Genomic DNA, 26651 nt, shown 5'->3' with positions numbered 1-26651 from the left:
AGACACCAATTACCCCCACCTAGAGTGACCGGACAGAAAGTGTGTAAAATCAGGACAGGGATGGGGGGGGGGGGGTAAAAGGAGCCTATATAAGAAAAAGACCCCAAAATTGGGACTGTCCCTATAAAATAGGGATATCTGCTCACCCTACCCCATCCTGATTTTTCACACATCTGGCTAACCCCAGCCAAACCCTGTGTGACATTCCAATTCTGGCTGCCTGCCCAGGAAGTGAGTTACTTTCACTTTCATTCCTCAGCAAGCAGCCAGCCAGCCTCCCTCCCCCCCCCAGCACTTCACCCAACCTAGCCCTGAAGGAGGGGAGGGAGGAGAGAGAGAGAGGGGTGCTCCTGGGGAGGAAGGAGAAAGGAGGGGGTGCTCCGTGGGGCAGGGGGGAGAAGAATGGATGTTATGGGGGAGAACAAAGGATACTGGTTCCAGAGCCACAGCCTCACCTGACCTCAGCCGGGGGGAAAGAGTCACACTCACAGGTGAGCTCCTTTCCCAACCCCCACCCCCTCCCCTTCCCAGAGACCCCAGCAGTCAATCCCATTCCTCAGACTGTGCTGCATTCGGCTCTCTCTAGAACCCAGCAGCCCTGCTTCTGCACTGTCTGGGCTGCCTGGAGAGTGGTGCCCTCAGGCAGTGTGAGGCCCTACGCGGCTGCCTATTCTGCCTATGCCTAAGGACGGCCCTGCCCACAATCACCAGAAGAGGGATGGCTGTGGCCTGACCTTTCTGTTTCAGGAGAATATCACAACAAACAGTGGGTTTCCAGAAGAAGCCTACTATAGTGCTCTATGGTGCGAAGAGTATAGCTTCCCCATACAGAAAGGGTCAGGCTCCAAGGTAGATATTTGTTGGTACCAGGGAAAGGAGGCACTGAAAGGAGTGTCTGGTTTGCGCAGACCACGGCTGCTGCAGGATTGCTATTTCTAATGAAAATGTCTGTCTGCAGCTTTCAGTGTCTCACCGGGTGACCTTGGAGCCCTTCCACAGCCCCAGAATCAGGCTGGTTTGTGCTGCTGCCTCCCTTACCAAAGATGACTGGCTTGTAGTTCCATATCTGCTCAGGCTGGTGTGTGCCTTGAGGGGAACGTTTATCTCCCGGTGTCTGGGGGAGAGGTGATTGAACACCAGGCTTTGCATCCAAGCAGGGAGGCACTACCAGCCCCTGCAGCCCTCTCTGCTTCTCTAACCTTTATGAGATGTAAGTGCAAAGAAAAGCAAAGAACAACAAATCTGGGGGATTTTGCTGGGCAGGCCCATTGCAGCCCCTCCGACCTGCTTCTGTCACATTCCTCAGACATACAGAGGCAGCTCCCTTTGGAGACTTTGGCAGTGATTATAGGGATTGAGTCTCAGCAGGGCTGGCAGAGGAGGAAGAAAATGTTCTTTGCCTTAATCCCTGCCTCTATCCTGCCTGTGTTGCCCTGAGAAGCTGCTGTTTAACCAAAGTCAAACAATATAAATGGCTCAGTCCTAGGTGCTTACGCTGGGGCTGCTCAGATCTTTTCAGCTCATCTCTGCTTTCTGCTTCTTTGGGCTGCCAGTCACTATGGGGACACACTTGCCAAGAGAACCCAAAAAGAGCCAGCTGGAGACTAGCTTCTACCTTCCCCATGTTTGGGGATTGGAGAGGGGCAGGAAAAAGGCATTGGAGAGTGTGTTATATTGAAAACTGTGTTAAAATGACTAGCTAGCACTTGAAATGTAGGGGGCTTCCTGGTCCTGCTTGCAGGCTAAGGGGCTCTGCAGGGAAGTGTGCGATCTGAACTGGGTCTTGTGGAGTGAGTCTGCAGAAAGGCAGCTTAGAGTAAGGTGGAGTGGGTGGTGCCACTTGGTTTTTCAGGAGCAGCCTGCTTTGTCTCTCTCTGTTTTGGAGTTCTTGCATGTTATCATTCTGAAGTCTAAGATATAAAGTAGTGTTACATTGCAAGCTTCCAGCGAGAGTATTTTATGGCTTTATCTACTCTATCTGTATGCTATGAACACATCAGAGAGATCTGGGGATTTCCTCCCCAGGAAAGGCTTTGGGAAGACCTTCCAGTTGCTGCATTTCAAATGCAAAGTAATTTGTTCCCCAAAAGGATCTCGTATAAGGCAGCAGTAAAATCATCCCAGCAGAGAGGGCATGAGCCTTTGGGGGTATATCTACACTGCAATGAAATACCTGCAGCCGGCCCATGTCAGCTGACTCAGGCTCGAGGGGCTCACAGTGTGGGGCTATTTAACTGCAGTGTAGCTGTTTGGGCTCACTCTAGAGCCTGGACTCTGGGACTCCATGAGTAGGGAGGGTCCCAGAGCCCAGGCTGAACATCTACACTGCAATTAAACAACCCCGTATCCTGAGCCTTGTGAGCCCAAGTCAGCTGACACAGGCCAGTTGCAAGTGTTTAATTGCAGTGTAAACAGTCCCTGAGAGGCAGGAAGATGCCACCCTGATTTCACCTTCTTTTAACTGCTGCTAGAGAAAAGGCCTCAGAGATGCTTTATGGCCAAGTTAATGCCCACAGAAAAGGGAAAATGGAATCAATAAAACAGAAAGTTCCAAGTTGGGGTGAAATGTCAACCTCCAGCCTTTGGCCAGATAATCTTGAACCACCACTTCAGAGGGCAGCCTGGGATGTGCTGGGATCAATTCCAATCTGCTTGAGACTTCAGCCAGACCACCTTGATCTCTGATCTTGTCAGGTCTCATCAGATAAACCAGTTTGGATGGAAGGAGCTCCCAGTTTGCTGCAGGAAGTGCTATTGGTGAGTCAGTAGGTGATGCTCTTCCCTTTGGGTCAATATCAAATCCATACCACAGTGTGGTACGATAGGGCACTGGTCTGCTGGCAGTGAAGAAAACTGAGGCCCTGACCATTTGTATCCATGAAAGTTCTCACAGTCCTTTGTGTGAAGCAGGGATTGGATTGAACATTCCCTTTAATGTATGCAGCCATGTCAGTCCCAGTGTATGAGAGACAAGATGGATGAGGTAGTATCTTTTAGTGGACCAATGTCTGTTGGTGAGAGAGGGGAAAATGGAATCAATAAAACAGAAAGGTCCAAGTTCTCTCTCACCAACAGAAGCTGGTCCAATAAAAGATATTACCTCACCCACCATTCCCTTTAATGGCAGATGAAGTGCACAGTAACAGAGACAGTGAGATTTTAGGTACATTCTGGCTCTGTGAGTGAGTGATTTCCTGACAGGAGAGAAATGAGTGGGCACGGGATACTGTGTCCTAGTCTAATGTATTGGCAAGTGCATATACTCTTCGTTGGGGCAATTAAATGGTAAAAGGAAATTGCAGTTTGTAACTGATGTACCATAGCCCCTTTCAGAGCTGCAACAAAACACCCCTGGATTCCAGTTCCAGCCACACTATGGCTCTGTCTGCAGCTTCTCCACAGTCATAGCGTCTGCTTCCTGCTATATATCTGTCTCAATTCCCCCATGCCCAAATGCATTAAAACCCTTTGTTAAGGCATGTGTCTGGGCTCAATTCACTATGCCCAGCTGCATATCAGTCAGTGTCACCCAGCCAAGTCAGTGCAAGCCTGTCTGGGCATGCTGGCTTGGCAAAAGAGAGACATTTGCACCTTGTACCTTTTGAGATGAGGTTTGGTAGACACTATATTAGATGGTAGCCCTTGTGTCATTACCACTGGGCTGTCAGTGCACTGGGGGAGGCCTGCAATGACACGGGGGGTGAGGTAATATATTTTATAAGGAGGTTTCTCATTGCTGACCTGTTTCAATGAAATCATTATATTCATATCTTCACCGCTTTTATTTCCTGCAGTTTAGTAGAGGGGAGGAGAGGGTGGGCAGGGGAATTGTCCGGACAACATATCTGAAGTGGCAAGCGTTAAAAAGCACCAGGAGAGGTGAATCCAGCTGTCTCTGAAGCTCTCAAGGTACCTATCCCCTACTGATTTCAGTAGGAGTTGTATACCTAAATACCTTTGAGGATCTGGGCCTGTGGTCTTGTCTGCGCAGGGAGAATTTACCCAATGTTTAAGATCGTTCTAACACCCATTCAGGTGAGGCAGGGTTAGCACCAGTGGGAGTTGCAGTGAGACTAGACTCCTGCAGCTGGAAGTTGTCGTCAGCTCTCATGTGCAGAAGGGCTTTTCTAGGTCAGAGGGAAGAACCATCATGTGCCCATGGAGAAGAGGTGCGTGGCAGGGTGCTGGCTTACAAAGACTTAACGTTCTGCATCCTCTGCAGGTGAAGGGGGCTGAGCTAATCCAGCAGGGCTAAGGGTCAGTCAGTGCTTAGAGTCAAACTCTAACGGCAGCTCTGTGGGCACTTCAAGAGCTGAAGTCCCTAACAAGACAAGGTATTGTGCCTAGGCCTCGTCCTTTTCTGGGGGCTCTAAACCTTTAGGAGAAAACATGCTGGGGAGCTGGACTTGAGATGGGCTGCATCAGCAGCTTCAAGGGACTCCAAGCTGGGAGGAGAGCAGAGTAAGAAGGGCTAGGCTAGGTAGAGGGGATGGGGCAAAAGGTGCTTTACAGTTTGACTAAACAGCCCTTCCCCCGGCTGAGCTTTGTGAGGTTCTGGTCGTTCCTACCACCCTAGCTGTGAGGTGAATAGACAGGAGCAGGGCCGAGAGTGCCGCCTGCTCGTCTCCTAGCACTGGCAGCCTTAAAGACTTTCAGAAGAAATGATGTTTGTTCTGCCATTTAGAATAGATTAAAAATCAGTACAGGCTTTTCTGGGACATTTCAGAAGGTGAAGCTATTGATTTAAAAACTCAGCATCAGTTTTGTGAGGCAAACTCTCCTCAGTTTCTTCCCATGAGCTCTAGCTCCAAACATCTCCTTGCCTGGCAGGAAGATGTTAATCCCTGCGTTGTTCTGTGTCCAGCGTTCAGTAGCGCTAAAAGTGAAGCTGTGAACTGGTGACAAAATGCTATGGCTGGGAGGTGTGAGATGAGCGCTTAACAGCTGCTTCCAAAACTTTCTGATAGGTGAATAAGAACAACTTATGGCAGGGGCATTTCTCAATGTGCTGGTGGCAGGAAACAGCATCCACAGCCCCCACCAATCAGAAAGCCAAGACTCATGACTCAATAAAAAAAAAATACATGTGGTGTTCTCATCATTTGCCTTCAGGTGTGAATCCTCTCAAACCTAACACCCTCACCTTTCACAGCTGTCCTGTAGCTTGCCTCTGTGGTGATGCCAAACTCCAACCCCTGTGGAACATCTGAATCCTAGTGATGAGGGCCTTAGATGTACCTACCATTCCACTGAGGCACCGAATGCTTATGATAATTAACTATAATAATTTCTGGTCCCGGTCACAGTCCCACAGGGTACACTAAAGGTTGAAAAGTTCTTGTCTCCTACTTTGTGGCTGCTTCTCCACCTTTCTGCACCTCTGTTTTGCATTTTAGCCAGAGTTGGAGAGCTGGATTAGATTTTCCACCTACAATGAGCTGGTGGGTTTGGAGCTCCACCTAATTAGCTGTGGCAAATGTTTAGTTCCCTCCTTTAGAAAACCCCCACCACTCCCACTGCCTCTATAAGGGGATGGGTTTTTGCTGCTCTGCCCTGCCCCAAAGAGTGTGCCCAGCCCAGCCATGGAGGCCAAAGTTGGGGAAATCATTAGTTCAGTCTGTTGGATATTTATATTGCATCCATTGTGGTGACATCACAGAGTAGCCACCGTGGGAATGAAATGCCCCCTGAGCATTGACTCCTGAAGACTGGCCATTACGTATGTGCTGGTGGAGGATGAATGCTGAGGGAGATGTTACAGAGCTAGGCAGGTACTAGCTCTGCCAAGGGGAGAGCACCCTGACAGGAGCGTCTTCTCTATCAGAACACTCTGTCCTCCATTGCAAGTCTCCCCACAGTGCCTTCCCAATCACAGCCCATCCAGGGGAACATAGGCATGGGAACTAGGAGTGCAGGGGGTGCTGCAGAACCCCCAGGCTCCTGGCTGCCAGTTCCATCCTGGGGACTCCACTGCCAGCCTGGGGTCCTGGTTGCTACCCCACACCCTGGGATTCTGTTGCTGGCTCCGTGCCCAGGGCTCCGCTGCTGCCGGTACCGCCCTGGGGATCCACTGTTGGCCCGGTGTCCCAGCTACTGTCCCCTCACCTGGGGTCCTGGCTGCTGCCCCTTGCCCGGCTCTGCTATCACCCAGCACCCAGAGTCTGCTGCTGCCCCGCACCCAGGGCTTTGCTCCTGGCCTCAGCATGGGGTGGGGGGTGGATGAGGTAAGGGGGCTGGCTTTCACTATTCCATTGCCACTGCAAGGGAAGGCAGTGGAAGAGCCTGTGGGACCCCCTCACTATGGGAGGAAAGAGCCCATGGAACAGGGTACTAAAGCAGCAGCTCTTGCAGCTGTGCTCAGCCTGCCAACTTTTTCCACATATCAGCAGAAGTGAAATCAAATTGTGTCTGCTGCTGGCTATGGAGAACTTGTATCTCTCAGCCTCTAATCAGGGCAGATATGGCATTTCTTATCTGTTGTATAAAATGGTGCTGCGCTTCAATCCATCCAATTATTTTTTCCAATAAGTGTAAGTGAAGGGGAGGGGAAGCTGACAGAGCAAGGCCAGGAGAACTTATTAGACTCAGCAATGAGCTGGCAGCACAGGGACAAGCCACACCTGGCCAGGCAGCTGCCTTTGCTCTGTACACAGCAGCCTATTAGATGATAACAGAACCAACTGGAGTGGGGGCATCACAGATTGGAGCTCTCCTGGATAAGGAGTCACATGGAGACTCCTAGTCAGCAAGGGGGTGAAGGGTTGACAAGGTTAATGGAGTGACTCTCTGCAAAGACCCCTCCTAACCCCCCCCCCCAAAGTGGGACAGTCAATATGCCCAACCCAAACACTTCCCCTAAGAAAAATAGTGTCCAGGGAAACACATGGGGATGTTCCCCTCCTGTGCTCCCATTGTCCAGGGCTAGCATGTGGGGACAGTGAAGTCCATGTGTAAGGGGACTGCTGACTCCTTACTGAAACTTAGTGAGATTTTTTGGTTGGCCATCTCCCCCTTCCAAAAGGAAGGGATGATGAGAAATAAGGACCCTGACACTGACAGTTCCCTGGGCCATTGGGGAGAGGTCAATGCTTCAGGTCAGCTTGATTGACAGTGCAGGCAGGTCAATGAGCGAGTTGGGAGGCTGGGGTCTCATTCTCAGTGTGAGCTGGGCCAGAACCGAGCTAAGGAACCTGAGCAGAGTTGTGCCAGCCAGAGCCAGAGCAAACCAGCCTGAGTTGAGCAGAGCTGCAGCTGCCAGGGCCAATGGAGCAGTCCAGGGAGTTGTGCTGGAGGCAGAGCAGCAGCGCTGGAGCTGGAGCTGGAGCAGGAGCAGTCTGGAGCTAAGTGCAGTGAGCAGCTGGGGAGAGCGAGGGGGACCCTGGGCAAAGGGCCCAGTGCAGGGAGATGCCCCCAGCCAAGAGGTCTTGCAGGCTGGACTTGGAGGGGGATTGTAACCCTGATGGAAGGGCCAATGCTGGGAAGAAGGTTCCTGCCACCTAGAGCTTGAAGGTGTGTGGCCACTGCTAGAGCAAGTGTCTGACCTGCTGCATCCCTGCAGCACCACCAGGGCCTAGGACGGAGGCCGGGGATGTGTGAGGGACAGACTGTGAACTTCCCTTACATTCCTGCAATGACCGTTTGGGTTTCCCTGTGCCCCAGGGTGGGGTTACATGTTTTCTTTTAACCTTTCCCATTTTTTCCTTATTTTTTTAATTGATTGCTATTTCATAGAATCATGGAATATTAGGGATGGAAGAGACCTCAGGAGGTCATCTAGTCCAATCCCCTGCTCAAAGCAGGACCATCCCCAACAAAGCACCATCAACACTTTGTCAAACTGGGCCTTAAAAACCTCTAAGGATGGAGATTCTACCACCTCCCTAGGTAACTCATTCCAGTGCTTCACCATCTTCCTAGTGAAATAGTTTTTCCTAATATCCAACCTAGACCTCCCCTACTGCAACTTGAGACCATTGCTTCTTGTTCTGTCATCTGCAACCACTGAGAACAGCCTAGCTCCAACCTCTTTGGAACCCCCCTTCAGGCAGTTGAAGGCTGCTATCAAATCCCTCCTCACTCTTCTCTTCTGCAGACTAAATAACTCCAGTTCCCTCAGCCTCTTCTCGTAAGTCACGTGCCCCAGCCCCCTACTCATTTTCGTTGCCCTCCTCTGGACTCTCTCCAATTTGTTCACATCCCTTCTGTAGTAGGGGGACCAAAACAGGACACAGTACTCCAGGTATGGCCTCACCAGTGTCAAAGAGAGGGGAATAATCACTTCCCTCGATCTGCTGGCAATGCTCCTACTAATACAGCCCAATATGCTATTGGCCTTCTTGGCAACAAGGACACACTGCTGACTCATATCCAGCTTCTTGTCTTCTGTAATCCTCAGGTCCTTTTCTGCATTAGCCAGTCGGTCCCCAGCCTATAGCGGTGCATGGGATTCTTCCTTCCTAAGTGGAGGACTCTGCACTTGTCCCTGTTGAACCTCATCAGATTTATTTTGGCCCAATGCTCCAATTTGTCTAGGTCACTCTAGGTCAAATAAATTGTATTTGCTTGGAACTATATTCACAGATCAGTGGGTCAGGGAAGGGTCCAGAGCGGAGAGAGCACCCGGAGTTGGGACATTCTAGCCCCTGTCCTAAGTGATCATGACAAAACTGGGGGTCAAGCCCTCCAGGAATCCTGGGCCCACCCTTTTCGGGTTATGAGGACTCTGTCACACAGGACAGTGGAAGGGGAGCCCTCGAGGTCAGTCAGGCCACTGGGTAAAGGGAGTGGGAGTGAGGACTCAGGTCCTTTTGCCAGCCAATTCCACCAGGGTAGTGTATAAGCCAGGAAAGTTCTCCACAATAGTGGGACCATTCCTCAGCTTACATATGGCCAGGCATTGCCTGATTTGTTGGATGGGACTCTGCACCAGTTTAGCACTGTGGAGGTGCTCTCTGGGGTTCCATCAATGGTACAAGGGCTGCTGTGAAGGAATTCTAGCAGCAGCCTGCAGCTCAGCAGTTTCCTGAGCTGCCTGCCAGCATAGACTTTCACCACAAGAGCTAGCAGCACTGGCACACACAGGTGCAGCGGCATTCATGGAGACGGGAGGAAGAGTTTTGAGATTCACTGAAGGGTTATATCAAGGCCAGCAGAACTATTCCTGAGAGTTAGCCATCTACAAAAGCCAGAGTGTTCGTACCAGCCCCAGAGCTTGGGGCCACCTGCTGTGAAGAACTCCACTGACTTCACTGGAAAACCCAGCATAGCACAAGATAGCAATAGCCAAACAGTGGGAACAGCCTGCTGCCCCATGCTCAGGATCCAGCCCAGTCAAACAGAGCCCCTGAAAGCACTTTGGCTGTCTAGGCCACTCCAATCCAGATGACTCCCCATGCCCAGTAAGATCTACCCCTCTTCATTGTTCCCTACATCTCCTGTAAGTCACACTTTTATATCTGAGGGAGGAGCAGAGAAGATGGACTGTCAGCAGACAGCATTGGCTGTTGTGTTGGTCACCTCAGTACTACAGTGATGTGGGCACAGAACAAATAGAAGGGAAACTTAGGCAGAGGCAGGGGAGGAAAAAAATATGGGACTGGAGGAGAGAGTGGGACATGGAGGGATCAAGCAAAAAAGAGAACAGAACAGTCAGCAAGTGACGTGGAGATGGAGAGAACATGTCAAAGATGGGAGGAGAGGGAAGAATACGATACATGAAAAAATCCTCATTTTCGATTAGTGACTGTAATTCATTCTGCTCCTCTCTTTACTTGTCCTTCCTTGGTAGATTCCTGTATCTCCATACATTTGAGGAACGGAGGGGAGAGGATGACTATTTTGAGCACTTACCCCAGGTTATATTAATATTGGTGTCTACTCTTGATTTGGGTGGTAACTAATTAGGAAAACTAGGTAAACTTCACTATAGAGCCCCTTTCCCCGTGCCCGTGCCCCAGTTCTCTTGCTACAGGATCCCTAGAAATCCCAGCACACAGACTTGGCCAGTGAAAAAGTGTTCAAATGCTAAGTATCAGAGGGGTAGCCATGTTAGTCTGGATCTGTAAAAAGCAACAAGAGTCCTGTGGTACCTTATAGACTAACACGCGTCTGACGAAGTGGGCATTCACCCGCGAAAGTTTATGCTCCAATACATCTGCTAGTCTATAAGGTGCCACGGGACTCGTCGTTGCTTTGTTCAAATGCTGGCAAGCAACGCACAGACCCCAGTGTGAGCAACTGGGCTCAACTTCTGCCACAGGGACAGAGGAGGCAGCTGGGAGGGCAGAAAATCTCCCCAACTCCTTTGATTTAAAATAAGCCAGGAGGTGCCTCCTGAGGTTAATCTTGCAGGCTACCCCCAAAATTCACATGGTGACCTGGCAGGGAGCGAGGGCAGGTCCACTGTTGTTTGGACAGATACCTGATTTGCAGACCAAAGGGGTCTGACTGTAGCTCTGTGCAGGGCCAGCTTTAGACCGATTTGCCTGATTCCCCAGAATTGGGCCCTGCGCCTTAGGCGCCTTTTTAATTTTTTTACTCACCCCGGCTGGGTCTTTGGCGGCTCCACTCCCCTGGCCGGAGCTCTGGCTGGAGCGCAGCAGCCCCACGGCCCGGGACCCCACGGCTGGAGCTCTGGCTGGAGCGCGGCAGCCCCACGGCCCCGGCCGGAGCTCTGGTCAGAGTGCGGCAGCCCCGCGGCCTTGCTCTTCCAGCTGGAACTCCGGCTGGAGCACGACAGCCTCGCGACCCCAGCTGGAATTCCGGCTGAAGCGCGACAGCCCTGCGGCCCCGCTCTCCCGGCCGGCAATCCGAAGTGCTGCCGAAGACTGGGAGAGCCGCCTGGTGAGTACAAGCCTCCCCCTGCCCCCAGGAATCGGGCCCGCACTTGCTAAAGCCAGTCCTGGCTCTGTGAGAGGCCGGTGCTATCCCTGCTGCTCATCCCCAGTTCTGAATTCCAGCAGCGTTCATCCTCTCTCAACCTCATTCAAATACACAGCAGCAAAGCTAAAGATAGAATTGGGGACAGCGCTATTAGTCACCAGAGACTTCAGAGCTCATTAGCGTTCAAAGCAGCCCAAATCAGGCCCCGTTTCCTTTTCCCTCACACCTTATTGCTAACCCTCTGCACTATTCACCGTGACCCCAAGTCACCGGGGTGCTGACTCTGTGCTGTGACAGAACATTCCTGGAAGAAAGAACAGCAGGGATTCGACTAGCTTTTCTGTTCTTTCATGTTCCTCATTAGTTGTGTAACTCTGGCAACATGGAATCATCAAGTGATGGGGGTAGGAGACCCATTTCCACAAATCCTTCTGCATCACTGAAATGACTTTGTCAATCTTATCTTCTACACTGCATCTTGGGCTCCCTCCTTGTTACTCCTCCTCCTGCTCCTGCCCGGTGGCCTGGCTTCTTAGTTTCACCTTTTAGACTATAAGCCCTTTGGAGCAGTAACTGTCTCCTTTTGTATCATGTACAGTGTCCAGCATGTTGTTGGCACTTACCCAATAATAATTCTTCTCTGAGGAATTTCATGGAACCTGTCCAGCTTCTTACAGGAGCCATGAAACTGCCCAAAAGAAGATCAAAATCCAGCCATCCCAGAGCCCTTTGTCTTCCTGGTAGTGTGAGCAAGCTGCAGAAATGCCTAGCCCTTTGTCCAGGTCAGGAAGATATTCATGGACTTCCAAACGGTGCTGTGACATAGTAGTCTGAGTACTGGGCTGGGAGCTAGGAACTACTGAGTGCTAACACCAGCTTTGACACTGATTTCTCTATAGCAAGTTTCTTCTGTTAAAGTTCAAATATTAACACTTGATGTCAAAAAAGGAAGTACAAATGGAACAGTGGAGAGTCCCTCTCACTAGCAACTGTAACCAGCTATCAGACATAAGATTATCTGTCTATCTGGGTAGCCCATCACCAGGGTATCTGAGCACCTTCCATGAAAAGTAAACACCAAAGCTCCATGTATAATGTAAAAAAGGCTAAGAATACAGAAAAGCAATCAGTGGCATCACAGCAAAACAGTTATTCCACTATTAAATTTTTCAGCCCCTCACTGCTTGTTAAAATAATGCCAATTAAAAAACTCTAAGTCAAAAGAACTTAATGTAATTTAAAGATTAATGTTAATAGATTCACCAGTTAATTTGAAAATAGTCTTCAGCGAAGAATTCACCAGCTTCTCAATTTTACCAATGGAAAAGTAAAAGCCTGTTAATCCAGGTCATAACATTAAAAATGCTACTCTTTATTATTTAATTGGTAGAGAGTGCTTTGTGATTTCTCTCTCATTCTTTAAACTCTTGACTTCAGGACTGAAAACTGGAACCATTTCTCTGATTGATGCTAGCTCAAGTAGCATTGGGGAAAGCCAACACTTTTCCTCCGTGAAATAAAGTATCAGCCTATAAATCCTGATCCTGAACCACTGGATTCAGTGGAACATTGCCACTGACTTTAATGGGAGAAGGATCAAGCTCTTGGCAAGCAAGTGTTTAATATCTGATCTTGGTCAGAGGCAACAATAAACAGCACTAGAAGAGCACTCTGAAATGTAGTACTGTTCCGTACTCTGTAAGCGTGTCTACCCTGCCATTGTACCCAGAGATAGCCAACAAGGAGGAATACATAAACATTTCTATATATGTGATTCTGATAGCTCATCTGTTTCCAAAATGTCTTTTTGAATAAGGGTTAAATTAATTAAAAGTGGGTTTATTTTAGACTCATCTGACTGAACAACAGGGAAATTAACAAAACCGAATTGTAAATATCAGACCGAGTTCCCAGTGACCTCTCAGCTCTTTACTAATGACAGGCTTTGGATTTGAATGGGGGTTACCATATTAGATTAGCTGGTTTCTTTTTCCATTAAAGTGGCAGGATTTTGCTGACCCCCAGGTTGCTTACAGAAGCACTCAGAGAGTCAAGCTTTCTCTCTGGTCTGTCTAATGCTGCTGACACTGACTCAAAGGGAACACCAAGCCGAACAAAATATCATTTTTGAGAATCGACAGTTCCTGATTTCTGTGATGAAATTTCATCTGAGGGGTTGATATAGATGGACAGTCATACATTATCCAGGGTCCCTTTAATACCTCTGGGCACTTCACCAAGAGGCCTCGTGGGGAAGAAAGATTTTTTGAGAGGAGAGAGTGAAATGCTAAGAATTGTGGCCTTTAATGCCTGGCCATGGTAGGTATTTGAGTCACTAGATGGACTTGAGCAGTTCCCCTCCCCCTCGCTTATTTCCTTGTGACATATTGTTAGAGTGAACAACAGAGCTATTTAATACCAAAGCACCCTCAGCCAGATCTAATGATGGAAATGTTCACAGGATGCCAAGGGAAAATATCCTCTCTGTGTTGGGTTAAATTCCAGTTCAAACCCTTTGTAGAATAATAAATCCCTAGCAAAACAACAGTAAGCAGGCTTGTCCCACAGAAGATGGACCTGAGAAGTAACTTTAGCTGAGTCACTAAGTAACAGTGACCACAATTCAATGACATTCAGTGTCCTCAGGAGAGGGATTATGCCAAAAACTGTGGCACTAAATTTTAGAAAGGGAGATTTAAAAAAGAAAATGAGGAAGCTAGTCAAAGAGACACGCACGTTAAAAGTGAGGAAATTAAAATCCTTAGATTCTGCAGGAAGGTTACTTAATCAACCATAACAGCATCGGAGAATGCACAAGATGGGGACTGCTTACCTTGCAGAGGAGCCAGATAAGAGGGGACATGATAAAAGTTTACAAAATAATGAATGTTATAAAGAAGGCGGATCGTGAACTTCCATTCTCTCTTTCTGATCATAAAAGAATAAGGGGACAGTCAAGGGAATTGAAAGGTAACAAATATAAAATGGATACAAGCAAATACTTTTTCATGCCACAAATAATGAACCTAAGGGACTCATTGCCACATGATATCACTGAGACCAGGAGCTTGGCAGGATTCAAAAAAAGGGTTGGATTTATATGGGTAACAAGAATATCCAGAGTTATAATGATGATTTTTTTTCTTTAATTGGAAGGCATATAAATCCCCAGACTTCAGTTCATAAGCCAGTCTCTAACTATTGCGGTTATGAAGAAAACAGTCCATAGTAGTTATTCCATAACTGCCAACTGCAGAGTTCTTGCACATTCCTTTGAAGCATTTCGTACGAGTTACTTTCAGAGACAGGGCCTGGGCTAGATGGTGTACTGCTCTGATGTGAAAAGACCATTGCTCTCCTCCTGTGTTTCTAAGGGCAGGAGCCTCTTCATGCTAGCAGGGCTTCAGCTAGCACACTAGCAATAGCAGTGTGGCTGTTGCAGCTTGGGCTGGAGCTCAAGCTCTCCAGCCTCAGGGTCAGGTGGGCTTGAGATCCCAAGCTCTAGCCTGGGCAGCAACATCCACTCTTCTCCTTTTAGAATGCTAGCTCAAGCCCTTGCTAGTTCAAATCTGTACCAGGCTGGGACAGTCACTCCCAGCTGCAGTGTAGGTCTAACCCAAGAGGCTACTTGAGCCAATCAGATGTCCCCAGGGTGCCTGTTTCATCTTGAACAAGAATCCAGTTCCACATCCCATCTTTACTGCTCATTACCCTTGTGGCTTCACATCTGTCATTAGACTGTAAGCTCTTTAAGGGCAGAGCTTCCTTCAACCTGTAGGAATAAATTAAAATAATAATTAATAATGAATATTAAAAGTGTATCTTCCTCAAAGCACCAGTGTCACATAGCTGCGGCAGGGGCACTGTCCCTGAGGAGGGAAGGAGAGTCCCGCAGTTTCTGCCTGACTTGAACTGCATTCTCCTGCTGCTTACAGGCTAACAGGAGTTTGGAGAACTGTTTACTGCTGGTTTGTCAGCTTGACAGCAATGTTTTCTTGATGGCCTGTCAGCTGCTGCTAACAGTAACATCCTCACGCTTTGGAGCACAAGCCCTAGCATAATAAATCCCAAGCTGTTGTCTAAGGCTGAGCGGCAAGGAGAGATGAAATCAGGACCTTGCTGTTGTGGATTTACAGACAAACTGGGAGAAGTGGTCAGCAGAAAACTGGTGGTTTGTGACAACTCTAATCCCACTGCTGAGAGAAGCCTAGCAGATTGATCATTGCATTTATGGGCTTCTGAGACTAGGGAGTAAAGTATGGAACCTTTTGACTGAGAAAGAAAGGAGGAAACAAAGAAAGACTCTCTCAGAAGAGGACATAGCAGCTGTGTAGCAGGGTAATTACCCCACTCCTGAAATAAGAAGAGTGAGAACAGCTAGGGGAAGCTGACTGAATAGCTGACCACAGGTGTGGCTAGCTCAATCAGGGCCCAGCTGGCCCTGATAAGAGAGGTGGAGGCCAGGTGCTACAGACTCTTTCTCTAGCTGTGAAGAGAGAAGGACCTGACTGCCTGGGAGCAGAGCAGTGGTGGGGAAAGGCAAGAGAAGCTGGGGAGCTCTAGCCTAGTAAACCCCCAGGCTACAGGCCTTGTTAAAGGCCAGACCAGGTACTGGGTGTCACGGAGTCACCAGGCGATGCTCTGGAACTGCTCCCCACCAAGCCAGTCAGGACTTTGGGGAGCCTCCTGTCCCTTGGAGCAGACTTGTTCAGGGCAAGAATCTCACACAGTTTCACCTCCTGAGTCTCTCCTTGGAGCTTTCAGCTCTTTTTAACCACTCTTTTGGCACACCACAGCTTTACTTCAACATGTTGCTTCTGAATGATTTGTCCGGCCAACTGCATAACATTCGCAATGGCAGCTTGTAGCAAAGCAGTGACTCACCATTGCAGCACCTCCTGCTGGTCATCCTGGGAAGTAGCTCTTTCAGCACTCAGAGCGTCTCTTGCTGGCCAGTGTCTTGCCTGCCTCAGGCCCCGTGTCCCTCCTGGACCCCAGTGCCCTTTACCTCAGGGTTCTGCCCTCACAGTACCCCCACACTCTGGGTCTCCCCTCTCAGGGGAACCCCCAACCCCCTATCCCCACCTTGCCTCAGTGGCTACTGCCAGTCATCATCTAGCCCCTATTCACTGTGGAAAACTGCACTGTAATGGCCACTCATCATTGGCAAGGGAGCTGTGGGGCATCCCTGGTGGCCCCCCTCACCAGGGCACCTCCCAGGCTGAAATGGGGAGCAGCAGGGGGCAGAAGCCCTGAGCCCATGGACAGAGTTGGGGGGGGGAGCACAAGCGTGTTGCACCTCCAAACTGCAGTGCCTTACCCAAAGTGGAGCAGTCCAGGAGCAGCTCCAGTCCCCCTCAGACCCAGCCCTTTGGCCAGGTCATAGGTCAGAAGCCAGAGCCAGGCAGTGCAGGGCAGTTACTCCTCTGGCTGGGGGTGCCATGGAGCAGGCAGCCTTGGCATTCACCAATCTGCTGCTATTGGTTGGGGCTGCAGAAGCTCCTTGGCTCCCAACTCCCTTTGATTGCTCATGCAGCTGGTAAGAGCGGCCCTGTCAGGGGGACCCAGCTCTGGGGCTGGCAGAGTCCTCAGGAACAGCCACCACAGAGGGAGCCCTCCTGGCACACAGCCCCTAGCTACCCCCTCCCTGAACCATGAGCTATCCCCCTGCCTGCACACAGCCCCTAGATATCTTCTCCCTGCACCCTGAGTGGTTTTCAAACTTTTTGAACTGAGTCTCCCCTTTGAGTTATATTTTTGGTTGCATCCCCGCATAACCCATACAGGCTGGGTGGCCTGCTGAGGTGAGTCAGGGGGTGGAGATGGTGCTACCTGGCTGGCCCCCACCGTGTGGAGTTGGCCTGAGGCCCACTGGCCCTTGCTGCCACCTCCCCCCCCAGTAAAAAAAAAATAGAAGTCAAACTATGCCTATGCCCAAGGCCCTTCCCTCCTGCCCAACCCAGAGGCCCAAGTCCCTCCCTGTCTCTGCTGGGCCCTGGAGTTTTTATAGCATAACAAGGAGGCCTCAGAGAGAGAGACATTGAGAACCCCTGAGGCAGAAAACATGAAAGGCATCATTAAAGGGAGAAATCATCAGACAAAAGGTCAAAGTGGATCTAGTCAAGCCATTACTTGTCTCTCTGATGGAGTGTATTGGCCCTTCAGCATTCAGAGTGGAATCTTTCTGGACTGACAAGACCCGCCTTAACATGAGCCCCAGCCTTCAGCATCTCTGCTACTACTACAGTGGTTCATCCAGGATCCATGGGGTTTTTCTGACAGATATCCTGGTTATCTTGCCAACTAGGACTATGTAACATAGTGACCTTGCTCAAGTAGGGCTGAAGGGAGAGTGCAGAGACCAGCCAGGTGTCTCTGAATAAGGACACTAGAGCAGATAGCTGGGGAAAGCATGCTCCTACTGTGTGTGCTGAGTTATTCTTGTTCCTTATTGTTGTCTGTGACACATAACAGTCCATCATAGGGCTTATGTTTTTTGTTTGGTTTGATTTGTCAAATGGCCTATAATAAATCCAGTGCTCCAGCAAGAAAAATGGTGTTTAATCAACCAGAGGGACTGGTCTGTCTTTCCTGAAGAGGCAGAATGAGTTTGGTTATAGCCACATGGTGAATGATCATCTCTGATTCTGCTTGAGGTTTTAAAAAAGGAAGAAGGCACGTGTGACACAGAGGCTCACTGGTGGTTCATTACTCTGTTTCAGCAACTCTTTTGAGGCCTGACATACTCGTTGCACCTCACTCACTGTTGTCATTATATATACTCAAAAGGTAGAAATTAATATAACTCACTGATCATTAATATTCCTGCAGAATGTGTGTACGAAGAGTTATGGATATGTGCTAGAATTAGGTTCTTAAAATGTGTTTGGTAAGCAACACATATACACAGCCTGCCTTACCCAAATGAATGGGTATTTGCTTGTCCGACCACCCTGCAGCCAAAGAAAGGACATTTACAGACAAGGCAAATAAAGCCATCAACCTACTGACCGGGGAAGATAGCCTTCTAATTATAAAGACGGGGTCTGATTCTCAAATGATAAGCAATTGAATCAACTTACTGCTTGATATACATTTACATTACAGTAATATTGCATACAAAGTCTTTTACAAATGCTTGTGACACACTGGTGCTTAGCAATACAGACATTTCACAATGATAACACTACATGAGGAATTATGGATACTCATTGTTATGCTTTAAAGCAATGGCTCTCAACCTTTCCAGATACTGGACCGCTTTCAGGAGTCTGATTTGTCTTGCATACTCCCAAGTCTCACCTCACATAAAAACTACTTGCTTACAAGATCAGACATAAAAACACCAAAGTGTTACAGCACACTTACTGAAAAACTGCTGACTCTCATTTTTACCATATGATTATAAAATATTCCAATTGGAATATAAATATTGTTCTTACATTTCAGCATATAGTATATAGAGCAGTATAAACATGTCTTAGTATGAAATTTAACTTGTACAGACTTCACTAGTGCTTTTTACGTAGCCCGTTGTAAAATTAGGTGAGTTGATGACCCCCTGGAAGACCTCTGTATACCCACAGGGGTATACGTACCCCTGATTGAGAACCACTGCTTTAAAGTCTGTGACCAAGCACCGGGAGAAACTGATTTTCTCCCAGACAGGAGGTAAGGCAGCTATTTACCTGTTTCCAGTGCAAGTCAAATTAAGCAGTTTGGAATCATAACAATGGAAGCCCCATTTACATATGAATCTGCAGGGGGATGGGAAGTCAACAGAAAGGGAAGAACAAGCAGAAGTCTTCCTGCCCCTTGTAGGAGGGTCAATGAAGTTTGGAAAGACAGCAGGGTGTCTGCACCCCAGCAGAAGGGGAAAAAAAGCTGGTCTGAGCTTATTTTTCAACAAATACACTTCAAAGATTTACTAGCCTATAAAACCAAGGGGGAGAGAACCCCATAGTTATCCATCACTTGGGGAATTCAAGGGGCCAGAGCCCTTGGAACCACAGAACATTGTATCCTTCAGTCAAGGGGGTTGAAGTCTCTGGGAACTGAGTTTAGGTGAGAAACCTGGTTAGGCAAGGATTGTAACTTGCTGAAGTTGAATTTTAGTCTTGGAAGTGTATATGTACTTTTGTTTGCTGTGATCCTTTCTATCCCTGTTCCTTGTGCTTGGTGTCACTTCATCCTGTGTCCTTTTGTTAAATAAACTTGTTTTACTGTAAACCAATTCAGGGCTGTGATTAAAATAAGAGTGTTTGTCAAAGCCCAGTTAAATAATGAGCTGCAGCATATTGTCTCTTTACTGGAGCAACAAACTTAATTATGTCTGTATGTGTTCCAAGAAAGGGCTGGACGCTGCAGGGAGATGTCTCTGGGGAGCACGAGTTCACTGATGGTTACCTGCAAGGCCAGGTTTGGAGTAGCAGGGTCCTGAAGAGTTTGCTGACAAGACAAACAAGCTGGTGTGTCAGGGAGCTGTCACACAGCTTTGCAGTAGCAAAACTGTTGCTGAGGCTGAGAGCAGAACACGGTAACTCACAGCTTTGGGAACCTCAGGAGATTATCACATTGGCAGACAATGTTGGGAAAATTTAGCACTGGGGGTTGGATTCACTTTGCAAACACTTACTGGACAGTGGAAGTCAGGGTGTGACCTGCAGGCTTGTAGGCTGGCTGTTGGGGTCAGGGCTGTTAGCCATGGCTGCATAGCACTGAAGGCACCCAGAGTGGCCAGGCAGGCAGTGATACAGCCCCTTATTGGTGTGGGTTAAACCCCAAAATGTCACAGTAACAAAACGGGGGTAAATACATAGTTACTCTAAATTCAGTGCTATGTGCAGAACAATAGCCTCTCCCTTTTTAGTTCGTGGGGCAGAAATTTACCAGTACTGACCTTTGGTGGGCATAGGGAAGGAAAGACCCCAGGAGCTGCCAACGATAGTGACAGATATTGTGTTAAAGCAGCAAAGAATCCTGTGGCACCTTATAGACTAACAGACGTTTTGGAGCATGAGCTTTCGTGGGTGAATACCCACTTCCTCAGATGCATGATATTGTGTTGGCATCAACTTTGTTCCAGAGGGCATTTGGTCTATGCTGCTGACACCAATGGGCATCAAAGTCACAGTGGATGCCACTGTATCTGAAAATGGAGTTAGGTACATTCTTTTTCAGGGATTTCTGAACCAGTGTGGGTACATATCATCTGGCAACAGTAAAAAATGGATCTTTTCTCCAGTCTTTTAGCTCAAGGAAAGATCAGGACAAAGCTGATAAGGTGAGAAGATACAGACATAGCAGACCCTGTACTGTTCTGATTTTTGGACCTTGGCCACATGAGCTGACACTAAGAAAATCAGACCAGCTCCCACCCTGTTATTCCAGATGGCTGGAACTCTCAATTCAGTCTGAGGTGTCTCTAATGGGGTCTTATGCAGTGTTGCTGTAGCTGTGTTGGTCTCGGGATATTAGATAAGGTGGGTATTACCTCACCCACCTTGTCTCTCTGTTATGGGAGCTTTGCATTTTTATTTCACTACCTTTAGGCTGAGCTGCCATGCCTTCTTCACACCATACCCTGCCGAATGCTGTATGCAGAGGATATTGTCCTAGAGCAGTGGTTCTCAAACTTATTTGATCATGCCACCCTTCTTCATGTCTGTAGTACTTTACAGCTCCCTTTCTCCCCACCACGGGCACCCAGCCAGCTGCCTCTGCTCTCCAGCTGCCCAGTTCTTAAGGAAGAATGTATTTGGGGGAGGGGGCATGAGAAGCTTTAGGTGGGAAAAAAACTTACTGCGCACTTTCAGAGCTGGGCAACCGGAGAGTGTGGCTGCTGGCTGGGAGCCCAGCTCTGAAGGCAGCGCTGCTGCCAGCAGCAGCAGAGAAGTAAGGGTGGCTTGGTATAGTGTTGCCACCCTTACTTCTCTGGTGCAGCTGGCAGTGGTGCTGCCTTCAGTGTTGGGCACCCAGCCAGCAGCCACCACCCTCCTGTGGCCCAGCTTTGAATATGTGCAGTAAGTTTCCCTAAAGCTTCTCATGCCCCAACCCCTGGATACATTCTTCCCCCAAGGAAGGCATGGCCCCTCAGTTTGAGAATCTGTCATAAAGTAATTGTAACAGCCTGGATCACACCACTGATGAAGGGGAAAATGATGGTAACCTGTGTCACGCTATGAGCAATATGTCAGGACTGTTACTCATGTATCCATGGTGGTAGCCCAAAAATCCATGGCAGTGTCTTCATGTGCATTTATTGGTCTTTTGAAGGTACATATGGTTTTGGCAGCTATTGTTGGACTCAGAGCAGCCAGAGTCCTGTGTGATAGTGACTTTTATTATGTACTTATTATTAGTTGTTTTATGATAGGAATAAGAAGATGCAATCCCAGCCCCAGAGACCTGTTATGTCTCGTTTCAGACATAACACAATGAAGTAAGTATGTAAGCAGTAGAAAGCAGTTGGAGGGGGAGAACGGGGAGACAATGATAAGTTGATGCAGTAACTCAACGCAGCTAGTGCAATGGTGCATCAAAGCCATTTATTTATACAATAAATTAATCTCCTTGTACGCTAATTTCTTGTAGGTGTTGTGGAAGTGAGTCTCTAGGTGGTGGTGAATGAAGAGAGTGCAGTGACTTCATGGACCAGCTCAGGAAATGTTTTCTACATCTACTGAATCTGAATCTGTACTGCCTGTGAGAGGCATAAATGTTCAGCAGCCATGTTCTGCCAGAGCAGCTAGTAAGTGACAATGGACTTTGGTTTGTATTGCATGAGTTTGAAACTTGCATGAAAATGAATGGTGTGCATCGCATCAAAGGAGCACCATACCAGCTAGCAACAGCTTAGCAGAAAGATTTGTCCAAACAATGAAGCAGGCACTGTGTTTCTCAGAAGGAAGAGCATCTGTCCATAAATGCTTGCCTAATTTCTCATTATCTTGTTGAAACCACTCATGCCACTGCAAAGGAGCCTCTAACACTGCTAATACCCAGCTGTCAATTGAGCATCTGTTTCGATTTACTGAGCTCACTCAGAATGACACAAGTGCTGAAAGAACAGGCACAGCTAGATCAACAGGAAAGATCAGTAAATGTAGTGATTAAACACGAGGATGTGCGGAACTAGCTTGTAAGTAAGCAACTGCCTCTAAATGAGCTCTTGCTGTGGTTATTGCCAAGCCAGGATCAGTGTGGTGTTCGCCTGCAGCAGGAACAGAAAATTGTCTCACATGCCAGGGATTGTGTTGATCAGTGTTTAGCAGCACCTACTGAATGAATCAGCTGAAAGTTCAAGAATTTCTGTTCGGGAATTTGTGGATGATGAGAGGCCCCTTGTCACAGACACTTACCGTGCCAGACCCTTCTCCAGCACTGGTATTAGTGGATGAACTGATGTCACCATCTGCTTCCACATCACTAAGTCTTCTCAGACATTGCACTTGCATGCTGCGGACTGTGACGGAGGTCCCAGTTTCTGTTCCCCATGCACATCTAATCTGAGTCAATTATTTCCCTGTTCTTTGACATCATAGTCTGGAGGCAGAAGAATTCCAGGCTTAGATGAGAGTTTGATATCGTTGACCCTATTCTCTAGCTAACAGTTGTTAATGGAGTATTCCTATTGTGGGGCACATGTGATTAAGTATTGGAGTTCTGTGTGGTTCTTCATAGTCCCCCTTAACAATATTTGACTTTATGATTCAACCTTAGACTTAGGATGTGTGTTCAATGTTTTGTTTCTCTCTATAGAAAAAATATAAAAGTGTATTGACCTGCCTCAGTTTTCTCATCTATGAAGTAGGGATAATGAGGCTAGCCCACTGTTGTAAAGTGCTTTGAGATCCCTGGATGAGAGCTAAGTATTAACCCGGTTCATCTTTGTCATTTATTCTCTTCAAAGTGGGCTAGAGGGGGAATAGACCCTGCTCAGTTATCTCCTTTGTTTGCAATCTTTCCCCACCTTGTTCTTTTGCTAGTGTGATGCTAAGCCTGCCAGTGCATACCTGACACGCAGTCCTGGCCTCTGTAAAAGGGAGAGGTGGGAAGATAAAATATAGTTGGTAAAAGTGTGCGTGTGTGTGGGGGGGGGAGGGGGGAAGCAACTCCTCCTCCTGTACTTCCCAAGTGCTGGGTATTTTGTCTTTATTATGGTTTGCATATGAAAACAAACAAGGTACAACAAAAGATAAATTGAGGGTGAGGAATTGAAAGGGAGGCATTGGAGACAGAAGAGCAGGAGAGAAAGGAGTAAATGAAGATATGAGGGCACAGATTAATAGAACAAGAGTGAGTGTGAGGAAGAGAGAGAATTGTGATAGATTTTTGGAATCTACAGAGGAAAAAAAGGAGAGAGAGAGAGAGAGAAATATGGGACCTGAGAGGGACATGGTTCAGAGGAGGGAGCTGTTCTTTTTGAACTAGTTGTACCAGGCAGATACTTGCTGTTGCACCTCAATTCAGGATTAATGATGGATTATTGATCTTGGAAGGTAACACAATAAAATCTAGTGGAACTCTGCACTTCTGAATAGCAAGGAAAAGCAGATGATGATAGAGAACAGAAGGGGCTCGGGGCTAGTTGGTAGCTTTCAATGTCCTGAGATTTTTGGATCTCTGTTGTAACTCCATGCGGTGGAAACTGTTGTTGGGATGCATGGAAGGGCAACACAGTATGTCTGGGAATTCAAGATTAGTCAAACATAGTGAGATTTAAGTTCTCTACAGATGTAGAGAAACTCAAGGGACTGACAAATCATTTGCTTAGCAGAAGTGGCAGTGCAGGCCTTCTGATGTAGGTGGAGAAATCAACTGAAACCGAAGCCCGGCTAAACATTGAATAACACTTACTTATTTATATAAAAATGTTATTTATAAAACCTTAAATAATACACCTGAGTTCATACAGTTTTCATATACAGATGGAGAAGCTAAAATGCCAGCACTGAAATTAAAGTGCACTACAAACAGCAATGCCGGACAGCACTTGTTTAGTTCCTATCAGGGTGTTGGAGTCTAATATTTGGGGTTTGGTTTCACATTTGAGCCAATTCTATGAACTTTTTAGACAAGTGTCTTGAATTTCATTACTTGATCCCAGCATGTGCACCTGTGGTAGCTGCGGCGCTCCCATCACAACTTGGAATGACCCTTCGCAAGAGTCACCTGCAGATTTTTCCATTTGGTTTTCATGGTTTCACCCTCTGAGTCATTTTCTGCTTTTAGCAAATCTGCAGCTTGTTTATCCCCATTGACAGCATCACTGCTACAAGCAGTCGGTTTCATGGCCAGCTGGCTGGTTGCTGACAGAAGGCGCTGTGCCTAAAGACAGGTAACTAAACCCTGGGGGATATTTTTGGGGAGTAGGTTTCTTCACAGGACAGGTGATTGTTCCAGTATGGGTTTCAATGTACTTCTAGGCGGCCTCTCTCTTGTGGAAAGGATCTCTGTTGTAAGCTTTCTGGCAACACAGCAATAAGTCACACCCAAGTGTAGGCATTACCCGCCACTGGTGCACTGTGAAGCACAAGGTTGAAGGCAAGTCCTGTGGAGGAAGGATGGTTCTGTGATTAAAGCACAGATCTCAGAGACAGGACTTCTGGCTTCCCTTTGGGGCTCTGACAGTTGCTGTCTGTTATGTTGTTATGGCCCCTCTCTGTGCCCCATAGAGCATGAACGGGGGCATGAACGCAAGCAGAGGAGGGAGATACTTGTGACTGTTCAGTGCTCTGGGTCCCTCCAGCCCTCCTGGGATGTGTTGGGCAAGAACTGAAGAGTGAAATAGGATGTTGTGGTCCTCTGCTCAGCAATGCAGCCAGCAGACCTGGACCTGCTCCTACTGCAGCCATGAGCCAACAGAGAAAGGAACAGGAGATGAGGCCAGCACAAGATAGCATAACAGAATGTTTGGGCCCCAGGGAGAATGTGACACAGTGAGTGGCTTCAAGGCGAGCACGGAGGAGAGCAGGCACCTGGCCGGATGCCTGAGCAGGAGGAGATGGGGGCCCAAATCCTTATTTGAGATTAACATGCAAGGACTTTCTTCCCAAACAAGAGTGTCCTTGTGAGCTTTCTTATGAGCCCTTACAGTGGGGGATGTTCAGGGATCCCTTAGGCAACAGGGACTGCCAGAAACTCCCACTTGTCAATGATACCAAGGGACCAGCTTCTAAGGGGCCAGGGCTCCATGGGAACCAACAACTGTGACAGAGCAGAGCACTAAGTGGGGGAAGGTGGGGGACTTCACCCCACTCCGCTGGGTTTATCCTAGTCTCCCTCTAGCAGCTGCTGGTCTTACAGTGGGGAGGAGTCTCAGAGCCTCTTCCCCATGCTCAGTGACAAAAAGCAGCACCACAGGGGAGCAGGATTAGTGGCTCCCCTTCCAGGAGCAGCAGAAATTAAGGAGGGTGAAAAGGAAACCCTTAGCCCCTTCACCCAGTCAGGAAGCATTGGGGGGGAGGGTGCTGAAAACTCTCCTTCTCCACAGGGCCTGCCACAGAGGGGTGAGTGGGAAGAAAAAAGAGTCCAGAGCTCCTTTCCCAATCAGGAACCAGCACAGGGCTGGAGAAAGGGGCTTAGGGCTTCCCTGAGCCACCTTAGCTCCATAGGTAGCTCTAGGGATATATATATATCGGCCCTTCTCTCCCTGACCCCTGGCAGGAGAGATTGTAGCTTGAATTTGAAGTTATCTCAGATGATGGGTGTGCAATTCCCAGCTCTGCTCATCCTGCAACAGGCTATTAAATCCATCCCTCTCAACCTAACTGGGGCAGGGAGGGGCCAGGAGGATGGGGGAGCTGGGAGCTGAGGCACTGTAAGCACAGCTCCCATCCCCACTCAGCCTGCTGCAGAGAGAGAAGAGCTGGTCGCTTCACTCCCCTGGAGGAGTGGGAAGTGGTTAGGGCACTAAACTGGGAGTGTGGTGACCACAGTTCAATTCCCTGTTCTGCAACAGACTGTATGTGTGTCGGTAGGTCTCTGCAGCTCCAGGCCCCCTCTGTAAATGGGATAATTGCACTTCCTTCCTCACTGCAGGAGTGAGGATACAGAAAGATTGCAAGGCACTCGGATACCACAGTGGTGGGACCCCTTGAAGTACCTAGGATAGACAGAGGTGTGCAGTAGTTCCAGCTGTCTGAGGAGCTGGCCTGGCTCTCCCTGATATCTGAGCCCCCTCTTGCCATTCCCCTACAGATGTCCCAGCTAGGGGAAAGGAAAACTTGTATCTGAGGGTGGAGCAGTTGCAGCAGGAGTGGAGTGGGCAGCTATAGCCCTCTGAGGCCTGGTCTACACTACGCGTTTAAACCGATTTTAGCAGCGTTAAACCAATTTAACGCTGTACCCGTCCACACAAGGCCCTTTATATTGATATAAAGGGCTCTTTAAATCGGTTTCTGTACTCCTCCCCAACGAGAGGAGTAGCGCTGAAATCGGTATTACCATATTGGATTAGGATTAGTGTGGCCGCAAATCAACGGTATTGGCCTCCGGCCGGTATCCCACAGTGCACCACTGTGACCGCTCTGGAAAGCAATCTGAACTTGGATGCAGTGGCCAGGTAAACAGGAAAAGCGCCGCGAAATTTTGATTTTCATTTCCTGTTTGCCCAGCGTGGAGCTCTGATCAGCACGGGTGGCGATGCAGTCCCAAATCCCAAAAGAGCTCCAGCATGGATCGTACGGGAGATACTGGATCTGATCGCTGTATGGGGAGACAAATCTGTTCTATCAGAGCTCCGTTACAGAAGACGAAATGCCAAAGCG

General features: G+C 48.3%; 1 protein-coding gene across 3 annotated transcripts in view; it reads left to right on the top strand.

Annotated features, from left to right (window-relative positions):
- The first annotated feature begins 387 nt into the window (after positions 1 to 387).
- SYNDIG1L (synapse differentiation inducing 1 like) overlaps positions 388 to 26651 on the top strand; it is a 99135-nt gene continuing 72871 nt past the window's right edge. Inside the window, exons 1-3 of one of the 3 annotated variants that reach the window (XM_050955755.1) lie at positions 19232 to 19417; positions 20126 to 20164; positions 21475 to 21631. The gene's annotated coding sequence lies outside the window, so the exon portion shown is untranslated. Of the gene's footprint in view, positions 492 to 19231; positions 19418 to 20125; positions 20165 to 21474; positions 21632 to 26651 lie in introns of those variants that run through there. The other 2 variants (XM_050955751.1, XM_050955750.1) reach the window with 2 other exon arrangements.

Source organism: Gopherus flavomarginatus, chromosome 5 (genome assembly GCF_025201925.1).
Source record: "Gopherus flavomarginatus isolate rGopFla2 chromosome 5, rGopFla2.mat.asm, whole genome shotgun sequence".
NCBI classification, from domain to species: domain Eukaryota; kingdom Metazoa; phylum Chordata; order Testudines; family Testudinidae; genus Gopherus; species Gopherus flavomarginatus.
Note: the sequence above shows the minus strand (reverse complement) of the source record. Positions and strands in the feature narration are given on the sequence as shown.